This window comes from Hyla sarda, chromosome 5 (genome assembly GCF_029499605.1).
Source record: "Hyla sarda isolate aHylSar1 chromosome 5, aHylSar1.hap1, whole genome shotgun sequence".
Classification (NCBI taxonomy): Eukaryota; Metazoa; Chordata; class Amphibia; order Anura; family Hylidae; genus Hyla; species Hyla sarda.
Genome location: NC_079193.1, coordinates 177,540,061 through 177,556,707, shown reverse-complemented (window position 1 = coordinate 177,556,707; position 16,647 = coordinate 177,540,061).

Here is a 16,647-nt window from a genome sequence, read left to right as displayed (position 1 = left end):
ACATTATGTAATATCTAAACCTGCAATTACCGCTCGCAGGGTAAAATTTAAGGGACATGCTGGTCAAGAGCAAATATATTCCAACACCAACTGCAAATATCTTTGGTGCGACTGGTCAACGGGTGGGCTGTGTACCTTGTGGGCAATGTGTAGCTTGTCCCAACATTGAATGTGTCTCTGTTTTTACAGATTCCACTGGAACAAAGAAGTTCACCATCAAACATTATATTTCCTGCTCAACGAAAGCGTTTATTTATTACGCAACCTTCCCATGCCCCAAGATCTATATTGGACTTACCACACAAGCCATGAAAATTCGAACGAGGGAACATGCCCGTGACATTAATTTAGCTCGATCTGTTGATGTTGTTGAAGATTTGAAGCCGATGCCTAAACACGTCAAACAAACACATAACTGTCATTCCTCTCTCCTCCGGATCCGTGGAATAGACCGCATCAATTTAGGTATGCGGAGGGGTGATGTGGGAAAGCGTCTGGCACAATGTGAAAGCAGGTGGATCTGGCGTTTAAACACGATCCAACCGTTTGGCCTCAACGAGGTCTTTGCTCCTTTTCTTTAAAAACATTATCTGGCCAGTTATTCCTCTAGTTGGTTTCCTTTTAGGTTGTGGTTCTTTTAAATCACATGACGGTCACATGACGGGCTACGCTGCGGGCTGCGGTGCCAGAAGCTGCCGGGAGTATGCGTGCCATCATGCAAACCAGGTGAAAGGCGCATAAACAAATATACAGCTCTCTCCATGATTGGTCCTCTGTATACATATAAGCCAACATCTATTTGGATGCCGTCACCCCCGGACGAAGGTCAGCGAACCGAGACACGTGTAGGGGTGGCAGCATCCTGGGACTTGTAGCAGCTACGATAGCCTTGTGGTATGTATCAAGCGGTGTACCCTGTGTATCACTGTATCTGCACACTGGTACTGCTGTATTCGCACCTTATATGCATCTAGTTTTTGCACTTGCCCTTTCTTAAGTTCCCCAGTCTTTCATTTAGACTGTGTATATTTGAGTGACTCCAGCAGTTACTATTACCATCTATTTACATACCAGCACTGTAATGTTTGCCACATATGCTCTGACACAATGATATGTCCCGGGTTTGCCGCCAATTCTATGTCGTTTTCCTGCCAATTTTAATCATGCACGTTTTTTATCTTGTGATTTGTATACAATAAAGATTTCTATAATTTTTGCACTGTAATTTGAGTAGCTCCGTTTCTCTTTGGTGAGCCCTATCAATATTGTACATAGCCTGCAATGTATGTCTTGACTTTGTAGGTGGTGACTTTTTGGCTATATATGCTTTGCCTGCATTCCATTGAATATCAGATACTGTGCTGTACAGGTACTTCCTCTTTTGTATTATATTTAGTATATTGTTTATTTCTTTGCACACGTTTGGTGCTGGAGCGCTAATGTATTTTACTTCATAATATGAAAAGTTAAGTTTATTATAAGAGCTATATTAAATTCTGTGACAGTAATCCTCGGCTCTGCCATAGAACTGCATTGAGGGAGCATGTTGGCCGCCGCTTCGTGTGGTGGTCGACACCCACTATTTGGCCAGAGAGCCATGGCGCCGTATGGAGATCCCAAGGAGGGGTCCCAGAGGTCGAAACCCCTGCGATCTGAAACTTATCCCTTATCCTTAGGATAGGGGATACGTTTTTATATCCTGGAGTACTCCTTTAATAAGGGAAGTGGAGGGAGGGTGACTGGCAGATTCCTCATAAGTACACTATAGGCAGAGAGTGATAAACACACGCCTTAAGCCCCCGGCCATTACATGCAGACTTGGACAAAATTGTTTCTGAATTGTGGTTTAACCCCTTAAGGACCGGGGTTTTTTCCGTTTTTGCATTTTCGTTTTTTGCTCCTTGCCTTTAAAAAATCATAACTCTTTCAATTTTGCACCTAAAAATCCATATGATGGCTTATTTTTTGCTTTGCACCACCCATTCTACTTTGTAATGACGTCAGTCATTTTACCCAAAAATTTACGGTTAAATGAAAAAAAAATCATTGTGCGACAAAATTGAAAAAAAAAAACGCTGTTTTGTAACTTTTGGGGGCTTCCGTTTCTACGTAGTAAATTTTTCGGTAAAAATGACACCTTATCTTTATTCTCTAGGTCCATACGATTAAAATGATACCCTACTTATATAGGTTTGATTTTGTGGTACTTCTGGAAAAAATCATAACTACATGCAGGAAAATTAATACATTTAAAATTGTCATCTTCTGACCCCCATAACTTTTTAATTTTTCCGTGTATGGGGCGGTATGAGGGCTCATTTTTTGCGCTGTGATCTGAAGTTTTTCACGGTATGATTTTTGTATTGATAGGACCTATTGATCGCTTTTTATTCTTTTTAAAATTATATAAAAACCATATATGTTTATTTTTATTTTTATTTACACTGTGTTTTTTTTTTATGGGAAAAGGGGGGTGATTCAAACTTTTAATAGGGGAGGGGTTAAATGATATTCATTCACTTTTTTTTCACTTTTTTTTGCAGTGTTATAGGTCCCATAGGGACCTATAACACTGCACACACTGATCTTTATCATTGATCACTGGTTTCTCATAGGAAACTAGTGATCGACGATTCTGCCGCTTGACTGCTCATGCCTGGATCTCAGGCACTGAGCAGTCATTCGGCGATCGGACAGCGAGGAGGCAGGTAGGGGCCCTCCCGCTGTCCTGTAAGCTGTTCGGGATGCTGCGATTTTGCCGCGGCTATCCCGAACAGCCCACTGAGTTAACCAGCAGCTTTCACTTTCGGTTTTAGCCGCGCGGCTCAGCTCTGAGCGCACGGCTAAAGGGTTAATAGCGTGCGGCGCCGTGATTGGCGCAGCGCGGTATTAGCGGCGGGTCCCGGCTTCACTATGACGCCGGGCCCGCCGTGATATGATGCGGGGTTACCGTGTAACCCCGCGTTATATCACGGGAGCAGGACCAAGGACGTACCAGTATGTCCTTGGTCCTTAAGGGGTTAACACAATCATTTAACCCCTTAACGACAATGGACATAAATGTACGTCATGGTGTGGTGGTACTTAACGCACCATGATGTACAGTGGGGATCAAAAGTTTGGGCACCCCAGGTAAACATTTGTATTAATGTGCATAAAGAAGCCAAGGAAAGATGGAAAAATCTCCAAAAAGCATCAAATTACATATTAGACATTCTTATAATATGTCAACAAAAGTTACATTTTATTTTCATCATTTACACTTTCAAAATAACAGAAAGCAAAAAAAAAAGGCGTCTGCAAAAGTTTGGGCACCCTGCAGAGTTAATATCTTGTACTGCCCCCTTTGGCAAGTATCCCAGCTTGTAAACGCTTTTTGTAGCCAGCCAAGAGTCTTTCAATTCCTGTTTAAGGTATCTTTGCCCATTCTTCCTTACAAAAGTCTTCCAGTTCTTTGAGATTTCTGGGCTGTCTGTCACGCACTGCTCTTTTAAGGTATATCCAAAGATTTGCAATTATGTTGAGGTCAGGAGATTGTGAAGGCCATGGCAAAACCTTCAGTTTACGCCTCTTGATGTAATCCCCCGTGGAGTTCGAGGTGTGTTTAGGATCATTATCCATTTGTAGAAGCCATCCTCTCTTTTAACTTCATCTTTTTCACATATGGCATCAAGTTAGCATCCAAAATTTGCTGAAATTTTATTGAATCCATTTTTCCTTCTACTCGTGTGATGTTCCCTTTGCCACTGGCTGCAATACAACCCCAATGCATGATTGATCCACCCCCATGCTTAACAGATGGACAGAGGTTCTTTTCATTAAATTCTGTTCCCCTTCTTCTCCAAATGTACCTTTGCTCATTCTGGCCAAAAAGTTACATTTTTACCTCATTGGTCCACAGAACTTGTTTCCAAAATGCATCAGGCTTGTCTATATGTTCATTGCAAAGTTCAAACGCTGATTTTTGTGGTGAGGACATATAAGAGGTTTTCTTCTGATGACTCTTCCATGAAGACCATATTTGTACAAGTATCTCTTTATAGTGGAATAGTGTACCACAACTCCAGTGTCTGCCAGAACTTTCTGGAGGGATTGTGCAGTCAAACGTGGGTTTTGAATAGTTTTTCTCACAATCCTGCGAGCTGTTCTGTCTGATATTTTTCTTGGTCTTCCAGATTTTGCTTTAACTTCCACTGTTCCTCATGACTGCCATTTCTTCATTACATTCTGAACAGAGGATATTGACATCTGAAAACGTTTTGCTATCTTCTTATAGCCTTCTCCAGCTTTGTGAGTGTCAACTATTTTCAGTTTCAGATTTCTAGACAACTGCTTAGAAGAACCCATGGTGCTGATTGTTGGGGCAAGGTCAGATGTCAGAAAGTCTGGGCATTTAAAACCTTTCAGATTGACATCACCTGGTCTTCCCAGATGATGATTGAGAACAATCCATGACACTGGCAGGTCTCAGCTTTGCAAAGCGGGCAGTGCATGCTATAAATTCTGCAGGGCGCCCAAACTTTTGCAGACGGCATTTTTTTGTTTTCTGCTATTTTGAAAGTGTAAATGATGGAAATAAAATCTAACTTTTGTTGACATATTATAAGAATGTCTAATCTGTAATTTGATGCCTTTTGGAGATTTTTCCATCTTTCCTTGGCTTCTTTATGCACATTAATACAAATTTTTACCTGGGGTGCCCAAACTTTTGATCCCCAATGTACGTCAAGGTCACCGGATAGGTGCTCGAGTCATGCGCAGCAGGTCCCAGCGGCTATTACCAGCCAGGGACCCACCGGTAATGGTGGACATCAGCAATCGCGCCGATGTCTGCCATTAACCTCTCAGATGCCATGATCAATACAGATCACGGCATATGCGACAATAGAATTCACATCAGGGCTCATAGAAACCACTTCAGAATAGTCCAATGTTTTGCCCATAGCTGTGTGTTTGGGTCATTACTTTGTGAGAGGACCCATGGTCTGCGAATGAGACCAATCTTCCTGACACTGGGCAGCACATATTGTTGCTGAATGCTTTGATAGTCTTGATATTTTATTGTGCCCTGTACAGACTCAAGACACCCTGTGCCAGATGCATTAAAGCAGCCTAAAAACATATGCAAGCCACAACCAGGCTTCACAGTAGGTACAGTTTTCTTTTCTTTGTATCTTTCATTTTTGCGTCTGGGAGCATAAAGCTGTTGTAAATTGCCAAAAAGCTCCAGTTTTGTTTCCTCTGTTCTAAGAACAATTTCCCAGTTTTGTGGCTTTTTAATATGCATTTTGGAAATTTCCTATATCACTTTTTTATGATTTTCTTACAATGGCGTTGTCCTCCTTGGACATCTTTCATTAAATCCACTTTGGCTGAAACAGCGACAGATGGTGGAATCTGACACTGATGTACTTTGACCTTGGAGTTTACCTTTAAAGGGGTATTCCAGGAATTATTTTTATTTGACTATGCTACAGGGGCTGTAAAGTTAGTGTAGTTCATAATATATAGTGTCTGTACCTGTGTGTGACGGTTTTCAGCCGAGACCTGACTCACTAGTCAGCTGATGACAGGGAGCCTGTCTGCTTCAATGGGAAGGAACAATCTACAACTAATGCAACAGCTTTATGCACCCTGATTGAAAACCACAGGTCTTTAGAATGGATGCAGCTCATTTATGTTTCAATGGGTGGGGTGGCTGATGTGTGGGAGGGAGGGAAATGGAATTATGGGATTTGCAGTAAAAAAAAAGAAAACTCAAGCAGGAAATACCAGTTCACAAAAAGCTAGCCACAATGTTATGGTAATCTCACAACATAGCCATTTAGCCCCAAGACAAGTGCAGATCCTTCCTAAGCATGTCCATTACTGTCTGCCAGGTACGTACTAAAATCCCCTTATGGTGGATAACACCTTTTAATGTCTTTGGAAGTTGTCCTGACCATTTGTATTATCTCTCTTTTCGATTCGTAATCAATTTTCCTTTTGCGGCCATGTCCAGGGAAGGTTGGCTACAGTTTTGTGGTCCTTAAACTTCTAAATAATATTTGTAACTGTAGTCACAGGAACATCAAGTTGCTTGGGGAAGGCCTTATAGCCTTTACTTTTACCATGCCTGTCTAAAATCTCTCCTTGGTTTTCTGTGGTCCATGTTCAATGTGGTACACACCATGATACCAAACAGCACAGTGACAACTTTTCACCCTCTAAATGTTCGGAGACACCTGTGACACTAATTACAGGACATACCTTAGTTTAAAGGGAATCTGTCATCAATATCACTGCACTAACCTTTTGTACAGGCTTGTAGTGGAGGTAACAATGATGACAATGATACATACGCAAGACAGGTTATCAAACTTGGAATTATTAAGTTTGGCGATTTGATCACAATGTACAAATATATGAATGGACAGTTCAGAGTGATCTTTTTATGCCTAGACATTTGCAGAATGCAAATCAGATTTTCTTCAAGGATTGCCCTGTATTTGGCTTCACCCATCTTTCCATCAATTCTTACCAATTTACCTGTACCTGCTGAAGAGAGGCACTACTATGTTTCTCAGTGGTTGCTCAGGGTGATGGGTAGTGTTGGGTTTCTGCCACACATAGCATTTTGCACTCAGGCCAAAAAGTAAAATGTTGGTCTCTCACCTTGTTCCAGATGTTTGTTGTGTCTCTCACATGGCTTGTGGTAAACTCCAAACAGGATTTCTTGTGGCTCACTTTTAACAACTACTTTCTTCTTGCCATTTTTCCATAAAGGCCATATTTGTGGAGTACACAACTAATAGTTGTCCTGGGGACAAATTCTCTCCCTCAGCTGTTGATCTTTGTAGCTTCTTCATAGTTACCATAGGCCTCTTGGTTGCCTTTCTGAGTTTCTCCTTTTGGGTGGACGGACTTGTTTTGTTAGATTTGAGGTTGTTCCATATCTTTTCATTTTCTAATGATGGGTTTTTAGTGGGGTCTTTTAGATGCTCAAATCCTGGGATATTTTATATATCCTAACCCTGCTTGTACTGCTGAGCTCTTTGGTCTTCATGCTGCTGTTTGTTCAGTAATGCTCACTAACAAACTCAAACTCACCTTTACAGAACAGGTGTATGTAATGAAATTAAATTGCAGACAGCTGGACTCTCTTTACTAATTTTGTCACTTGTGAAGGCATTTGTTTGCACTAGATCTTTGTTGGGGTTTCACAATAAAGGGGACCAATAAATATACACAGATATATATTTTTTTAATAACTTTTAAATCAATGTACTGTTTTCCCCACTTCCAAATGATGGACTAATTTGTGATAGTCCATTAAATAAAACTGCAAAGAAATAAATGTGTGGTTATACCATGACAAAATGCAAGGCACTGTAACTTTAGCTCTTCGTCTGAGAGCCTGAGACTAAAAGTTTTACAACTCGTTACATAGATGGTCCAAATCACACCCCACATAGGCACTAGTAGAGAAAAGCATATTGGTGTAATATATTATGCAGCCACTAGATGGTGCTGTATGACAGGATAAGAACAATTCATAGACATTATATTATATCTCATATGCTATTGTGATACCACTAGATGGTTGTGTGTAGCAGAAGCAATACGAATGCAGGTAAATAGACTAATACTGCAAAGACTGTGAAGAAGTAATAGCATTAGTAGAAATGATAATGAGAAATGAAATAATCTTAATTAAAGATGCTAAGAAGTGCATTAAACTGTCTCTGCTTTGTTATTTAACAATTAATAATTATGAAGGGTTTAAATAGTATTAATAAAATATACAGTTCAGTGCAGCTTCTAAAAGTGCAGCTTATAAGTGTATTAAGCAGACATATACCAGAATTCAACCAGAAGAGAAGTGCAAGAAGTGCAAAAGTGCAAAATAAATCATCTCCAGAAGAGACTGTTAACCCCTTTTTGCACTTTTATTTTCCCCCCTTCCCTTTTAAAGGGTAAGGGCCCTCCCGCCATCCTTTCAGATGAACAGGACATTGTGATCTTGCTGAGCTGCTGGGATTGTTTTACTTTCATTTTAGATGCTGCAATCAATTTTGATTGCAGCGTTTAAAGGATTAATGCTGCGGCATCAGGCTAATCGGTGGTGCCAGGCATTAACCCTGGGTAATGGCTGCTGATAGCAGTGGGGACCCACCTGCTGTCGATAGCAACAAGACCAGGGCGTACCAGGACACAAGGGCGTACCCATACTCCCCTTCGTCCTTAAAGGGGTACTCCACTGAAAAAACATTTTTTTTTATCAATTGGTGCCAGAAAGTTAAACAGATATGTAAATTACTTCTATTTAAAAAGCTTAACCCTACCAGTACTTATCAGCTGTTGTATGCTCCATCTTAATCCTTCCAGATAACAATAATTGAGTTATTCGATCAGCTGACAAGGGGGGGGGGCTGTTATATGTATGGATGTTGATCTTTATTGTATGCTTAATAAGCGCATTTTAAATGATGAGGTCACATATACACCAATCACATATAATCCCACCACTTTGTTTTCTTCTAAATTGGAATCGCTACTTAGATATGGTTTATCATCAGGGGTACTATCACAAAAAGAGTTTGATTACATATGGGTTTCTAATCCCATTACTCCAATATTTCACTCTTTACCGAAGATTCATAAGGGCCAATTCCCGCCTCCTAAGAGACCCATAGTGGCAGGTATTGGTTCCCTTAATGAACCCCTTTGCGAATGGGTAGACTCACTTCTCCAACCTCTTGTCTCTATGTGTCCAAGCCACATTAAAGATTCTCAACACTTACTTTCGATAATGAATCAAATTGAATGGCATACTTCTTATTCGTGGCTTACTATGGACATCGAATCCTTGTATTCTTCTCTCCCTCATTCACTTTCACTTCTAGCAGTGTCGGATATCATTTACAATTTTTCCACTTACAGTGAGGACCTGTGCCAGTTTGTTCTTGAGGCGTTGAATTATATATTAACTCATAATTTTTTCAAATTTCAGGATCAGTATTATGTTCAGAGGACTGGTGCCTCAATGGGGGCCAAATCCTCCCCTTCAGTGGCAAATATTTTTGTCCACTGGTGGGAGATGCAATATATATTTTCTGACATCAACCCCTTCTTTTCCAACATTGTTTGGTACGGAAGATACGTTGACGATGTCATCATAATTTGGTCGTCCTCGGAGCATAATGCTTCCTGTTTTGTTGACTATGTTAACAATAACCCTCATAATTTATTTTTTACATCAACTTGGCACAGATCCGTCACTCCATTTTTGGATATTTTACTTGACAGCAGACAGGGACGTGTTCACACTTCCACATACAGAAGATCGACTGCAGGCAACACCATTCTGCGCGCAGAGTCATGCCACCCAAAACATACGGTTTTAGCCGTTCCGGTGGGAGAGCTGACTCGTGCCCGCAGAAATTGTTCCACAGACGAATCTTTTCAAATTGAATCAGATAATATTTTTCATCATCTGGGTCAGAGAGGTTACCAGTCCTGATGTCTAAACAGAGCCAAACGTAAAGTTTTACAAAAATCTAGAGATAGTCTATCTCTAACCTTATCAAACATTTTCGAATATGGTATTGAAGCCCACCTTTACAACTACTTACAGTCTAGAATTTAACAGTATTAAATCTATTATCAATAAATTTTTACCTATTTTATGTCAGGATACCATCCTTAATAAATATTTATAAAATGGCATCAATTTTTCGAGCAGACGGGCCCCTAATTTAGGTAATCTTTTATCTCCGAGTGCCTTGCCACTTGCTTCTGCTGTTAGTTCTCGTTCATGGATTAAAACAAATGGGTTTTTCAAATGCGGTTTACCTAGATGCGTTGTGTGTGTGCATGCTTCCAAGACTTGTACGATTTCAATTCCTGATTCGAATTCTGTACCGATTTATTAATTGCGAATCCACTCACGTAAATTACAAAATAGATTGTAATAGCTGTAATGTCTCTTTTGTCGGCAGCACTAAAAGAACCTTGAAAAAAACACATCCAAGAACATCTTAGAGCCATTGGCAGCAGTTCTTACACTAACGCATCAAATGTTTCTAAACACTTTCAAAATGTCCATGATGGCAATGTAGCTCATTTTTCGTTTTCGGGTATCGAAATAATTCGTTCACATGACAGTGGTGGAGACTGCATCAAATCATTACGTAATAGGGAAATCTTTTGGATTTACTCTTTACGTACATTTCAACCGCATGGGTTAAATTTTAAATCAGACGTCATCCTTCATTATTAGTTTTAGGTTGCCATGTGATATTTTATACACATTATTGTTTCACTATTTATTAGTGTTTTTTGCAACCCTTTTCCTCCCAATGTACATTTTGTGTCTCCTTAAATATAATATACAGGTTTCATATATATGAGTTTGCATTTAGTTTATAACTATGTTATAAGTGCTTAATAATTTATGACTTTATACCTGTTATGTTTAGCACAAGGGTGCCTTAACTTTTGGAACGGACAGGGTTAATCCCTTGTCATAGGATAGAAGTTTTACTCACCTGTTCCATTAGAAGGTTGGGATATATTCCCCCACCCCTCTGCTTCCCACCATGCATCTGATGAAAGGTCACATGACCTGAAACGCGTCATGCTTGGCGCTGATTCCTGGAATTTTAAATGTTTGTCTTATTGAAGTCTCTCCATGTCGATGATTTTACGTGGTTCTAATAAAGGTGAAGTTTCTTAATCGCTGGCATCTACCTGCTTTCTAAGTATCCTTGGAGGATTTTGTTGCCGTGCGGTGGCCGGGTGAGCTGACTACTCTTCTACTTTGCTAGATATGTAAATTACTTCTATTTAAAAAGCTTAACCCTACCAGTACTTATCAGCTGTTGTATGCTCCATCTTAATCCTTCCAGTACTTATCAGGTGCTATATACTCCAAAGAAAGTTCTTTTCTTTTTGATTTTCATTTCTGCCTGACCACAGTACTCTCTGCTAACACCTCTGTCCATTTTAGGAACTGTCCAGAGTAGGAGAAAATCCCCATAGCAAACCACTCCTGCTCCAGACAGTTCCTAAAATGGACAGAGGTGTCAGTAGAGAGCACTATGGTCAGACAGAAAGGAAATTCAAAAAGAAAATAACTTCCTGTGGAGCATATAGCAGCTGATAAGTACTGGAAGGATTAAGATTTTTAAACAGAAGTCATTTACAAATCTATTTAATTTTCTGGCACCAGTTAATAAAAAAAAAAAATAATGTTTTCCAGTGGGGTACCCCTTTAAGGGACTAAGCAAAACTGGTGTGTGTACCTATTTACTGGAACTGCAAAAACTTAAACATACTAAACTTAAACATACTCTCTACTCTTTTTGCTTTCTGTCTGCACAAATCAACTTATTTAAACAAAAAATTTTATTTGACCCTCACAATTATTGCTTCCCCAACGCTGAAACATTTTAAATAGCTCCAGATCCCATAACCTACTAAGAAACTATTTCTCTTTTCATCCTTTTATCCACTTACCTGACTTTCCCTGCAGACCTATTCCAGAATTTGTATTTTTATTTGTTGTCAATATGCAAATGAGCTCACTGGTGCAATGGGGATATGACTGTATCACTAGGTTCATCTTATCTCCTCCTATAGCCACGCCATGAACTGGTGCCAAAAAGTTAAACAGATTTGTAAATTACTTAATATTTAAAAATTGTAATCCTTCCAGCACTTATCAGCTGCTGTATGCTCCACAGGAAGTTGTATAGTTATTTTCTGGCTGACCACAGTGCTCTCTGCTGACACCTCTGTCCATGTCAGGAACTGTCCAGAGCAGGAGAGGTTTGCTATGGGGATTTGTTCCTACTCTGGACAGTTCCTCACAAGGACAGAGGTGGCAGTGGCACTGTGATCACACAGAAAAGAATTATACCACTTCCTCTGGAGCATACAGCAGCTAATAAGTACTGGAAATATTAAGATTTTTAAATATAAGTAATTTACAAATCGGTTTAACTTTCTGGCACCAGTTGATAAAAAAAAAAAATTATTTACACAGGAGTACCCCTTTAACCCCTTAAGGACCAGGCCATTTTTCACTGTAGGACCAGAGCGTTTTTTGCACATCTGACCACTTTCACTTTAAAGAGTACCTCTCAGTAACTTGATAAATGTTATAATTCTCCCAGTTCACTGCCCCCATCATGATAAACCACCCCCTGCCTTTATTTTTAAGTTTTCTACCTTGATATTGCTCTGTATTTTCTGCTTAGCCTCAGGTTCAGGTTCACAGACTGGGAAGGGGAGTTACACAGTAGGTGTGACATCATCTCAAGCCTTACAGGGGAGAACTTCCTCCCTTACTCTGCAACCAACAGAAAACGGCAGTTAAGTGTGAGAGGAGCTATGATTGGATGAGTCTGCACACCCCCTCAGCACTCCAGACTGCATTTCCTGTGTTTGGACTTCTGCCAGGCCAGCAGGAGACCAAAGTCTGTGAAAAGATGGGGGGAAATTTGCTCTGGACAAGTAGGGAGACACCTAGTGGCAGCTTTTTTAAACACAAACAAAACATAGAAAACGTCATTTTTTTTAAACAAAGTACATTAAAAAGATTTCTTATTTACCATAAGGAGTGCAATAGCAAAAATGTGTTTTAATGAGAGCGCCCATTTAAGCATTAATAACTCTGGGATGCTTTTACCTTTTATTCTGATTCCGAGATTTTTTTTTCGTGACATATTCTACTTTATGTTAATGGTAAAATTTTGTCGATACTTGCATAATTTCTTGGTGAAAAATTCCCAAATTTTATGAAAAAATAGAAAATTTTGCATTTTTCTAACTTTGAGGCTCTCTGCTTGTAAGGAAAATAGACATTCCAAATAAATTCTATTTTGATTCACAAATACAATATGTCTACTTTATGTCTGCATCATAAAGTTGACATGTTTTTACTTTTGGAAGATATCAGAGGGCTTCAAAGTTCAGCATCAATTTTCCAATTTTTCACAACATTTTCAAAATCTGAATTTTTCATGGACCAGTGCAGGTTTAAAGTGGATTTGAAGGGCTTTCTTATTAGAAATACCCCACAAATGACCCCATTATAAAAACGTCACCCCTCAAAGTATTCAAAATGACATTCAGTAAGTGTGTTAACCCTTTAGGTGTTTCGCAGGAATAGCAGCAAAGTAAAGGAGAAAATTCAAAATCTTCATTTTTTACACTCGCATGTTCTTAAAAACCCAGTTTTTGAATTTTTACAAGGGGTAAAAGGAGAAAAATTCTCTCAAAATTTGTAACCCAATTTCTCTCGAGTAAGGAAATACCTCATATGTGTATGTCAAGTGTTCAGCGGGCGCAGTAGAGGGCTCAGAAGGGAAGGAGCGACAATGGGATTTTGGAGAGTGAGTTTTTCTGAAATGGCTTTTGGGGGGGCATGTTACATTTAGGAAGCCCCTATTGTGCCAGAACAGCAGAAAAACCCCAACATGGCATACTACACCCCTCAAGGCACGTAACAAGGGGTCCAGTGAGCCTTAATACCCCACAGGTGTTTGACGACTTTTCGTTAAAGTCGGATGTGTAAATGTAAAACTTTTTTTTTTACCTAAATTTACCATTTTTATAAAGGGTAATGGGAGAAAATGCTGCCCAAAATTTGTAACCCCATCTCTTCTGAGTATGGAAATTAGGGATCGACCGATTATCGGTATGGCCGATATTATCGGCTGATAATCACGATTTTGGGCATTATCGGTATCGGCAATTACCTTGCTGATAAGCCGATAATGCCCCGCCCCCCGCACCGCCACCGCCACCCCCCGACCCGCCGCACCGCACCCCGACCCACCGCACCGCGTCGCACCCCCCACCGTGATACTGGGCGGTATACCGGTATGGATTTTTGCCCATACCGCTATACCGGTCGGGCCCCTCCCCCACCCTCCGAGTCAATAAAAAAATTAAACTTACCCGTAATGGGGGTGGTCCGGGCCATCCATCGTTCCTGTAGTGTCCGGGGGCGTTCCGGGTGAAGAGTGAACAGGTCCGGGCTGTCCTTCTTCTCCCACGGTCTTCTTCTCCACTCCGGGCAGGCTCCGGCCTAGTACGCTGCATAGACGCCGCTACGCCGTGACGCCAGGTGCGTCGCTGCGCACGGGCGTCACTGCGCAGCAGCGTCTATGCAGCGTACTAGGCCGGAGCCTGCCTGGAGTGGAGAAGATGACCGCTGGAGAAGAAGGACAGCCCGGACCGGTTCACCCTCCACCCGGAACGCCCCCGGACACTACAGGAAGGAAGGATGGATGGCCCGGACCACCCTGAAAGGTAGGGGGAGAGAAGCGGGTGGCGGCGGTGGCCTATGGCCCCGCAAAAGCCACTGCAGATCATTGATTTAAAGCGCCCACTTTAAATCAATGATCTGCAGCGGTGTCGCAGGGGGTTAAATAGCCGATAACTTATACCAGAATATCGGTATAAGTTATCGGCTATCGGCCCTAACCTGCACCGATTATCGGTATCGGCCCTAAAAAAACGATATCGGTCGATCCCTAATGTAAATACCCCATGTTAGGACGTAAAATGCTCTGCGGATGAACTACAATGATCAGAAGAGGAGTCACATTTGGCTTTTGGAAAGCAAATTTTGCTGAAATGGTTTTTGGGGGGCATGTCGCATTTAGGAAGCCCCTATGGTGCCAGAACAGCAAAAATATCCACATGGCATACTATTTTGGAAACTACACCCCTCAAGGAACGTAACAAGGGGTACAGTGAGCCTTAACACTTAACAGGTATTTCACGACTTTTTGTTAAAGTTGGATGTGTAAATGAAAAAAAAAAATTTCACTAAAATACTGGTTTTTCCCCAAATTTTACATTTTTACAAGGGGTAATAGGAGAAAATTACCCCCAAAATTTGTAACCCCATTTATTCTGAGTATGGAAATACCCCATGTGTGGACGTCAAGGGCTCTGCTGGCGCACTACAATGCTCAGAAGAGGAGGAGCGCCATTGAGCTTTTGAAGAGTGAATTTGTTTGGAATGGAAGTCAGGGGCCATGTGCGTTTATAAAGCCCCTCGTGGTGCCAGAACAGTGGACCCCCCCCACCACATGTGACCCCATTTTGGAAACTACACCCCTCTCAGAATTTAATAAGGGGTGCAGTGAGCATTTACACCCCACTGGCATTTGACAGATCTTTGGCATTTTTCATTTTCACAGACCACTGTTCCAAAAATCTGTCAGACACCTGTATGGCGTAAATGCTCACTGTACCCCTTATTACATTACATGAGGGGTGTAGTTTCCAAAATGGGGTCACATGTGGGGGGTCCATTGTTCTGGCACTATGGGGGCTTTGTAAACACATGTAGCCTTCAATTCCGGACACATTTTCTCTTCAAAATCCCAATGGCGCTCCTTCTCTTTTGAGCATTGTAGTTCGCCCGCAGAGCACTTTACATCCACGTATGGGGTATGTTCTTACTTAGGGTAACACCAGCATTTTAGTGAAAAACCTTTTTTTTTTTTAATTTTCCCATCCAACTTTAAAGGGGTATTCCGCCCCTAGACATCTTATCCCCTATCCAAAGGATAGGGGATAAGATGTCAGATCGCCGCGGTGCCACTGCTGGGGAGCCCCGGGATCCCCGCTGCGGCACCCCGCTATCATTACAGCACAGAGCGAGTTCGCTCTGTGCGAAATGACGGGCGATACGGGGGACGGAGCAGCGTGACGTCATGGCGCCGCCCCTCGTGACATCACGGCCCGTCCCCTTAATGCAAGTCTATGGGAGGGGGCGTGACGAAAGGGGCGGACCGTGACATCACGAGGGGCGGAGCCGTGACATAACGATGCTCCGGCCCCTGTACCGCCCATCATTATGTGCAGAGCGAACTCGCTCTGTGCTGTAATGATAGCGTGGTGCCGCAGCGGGGATCCCGGGGGTCCCCAGCAGCGGGACCGCGGCGATCTGACATCATATCCCCTATCCTTTGGATAGGGGATAAGATGTCTAGGGGCGGAATACCCCTTTAATGAAAATTTGTCAAGCACTTGTGGGGTGTTAAAGCTCACTATACCCCTTGTTACATTCCGTGAGGGGTGTAGTTTCCAAAATAGGGTCACATGTCAGTATTCATTTTTTGCGTTTATGTCAGAACGGCTGTAAAATCAGCCACCCCTGTGCAAATCACCAATTTAGGCCTCAACTGTACATAGTGCGCTCTCACTCCTGAGCCTTGTTGTGCGTCCGCAGAGCATTTTACGACCACATATGGGGTATTTCTGTACTCAGGAGAAATTGCGTTACAAATTTTGGGGGTCTTTTTTCCTTTTACCTCTTGTGAAAATAAAAAGTAAAGGGCACTACCAGCATGTTAGTGTAAAAATGCTGGCTGGTGTAGACCCCAATGTTTCCTTTTCATAAGGGGTAAAAGGAGAAAAAGCCCCAAAAATTTGTAGTGTAATTTCTCCCGAGTACGGAAATACCCCATATGTGGCCATAAACTGTTTCCTTGAAATACGACAGGGCTTTGAAGTGAGAGAGCACCATGCGCATTTGAGGACTAAATTAGGGATTGCATATGGGTGGACACAGGGGTATTCTACGCCAGTGATTCCCAAACAGGGTGCCTCCAGCTGTTGTTAAACTCCCAGCATGCCTGG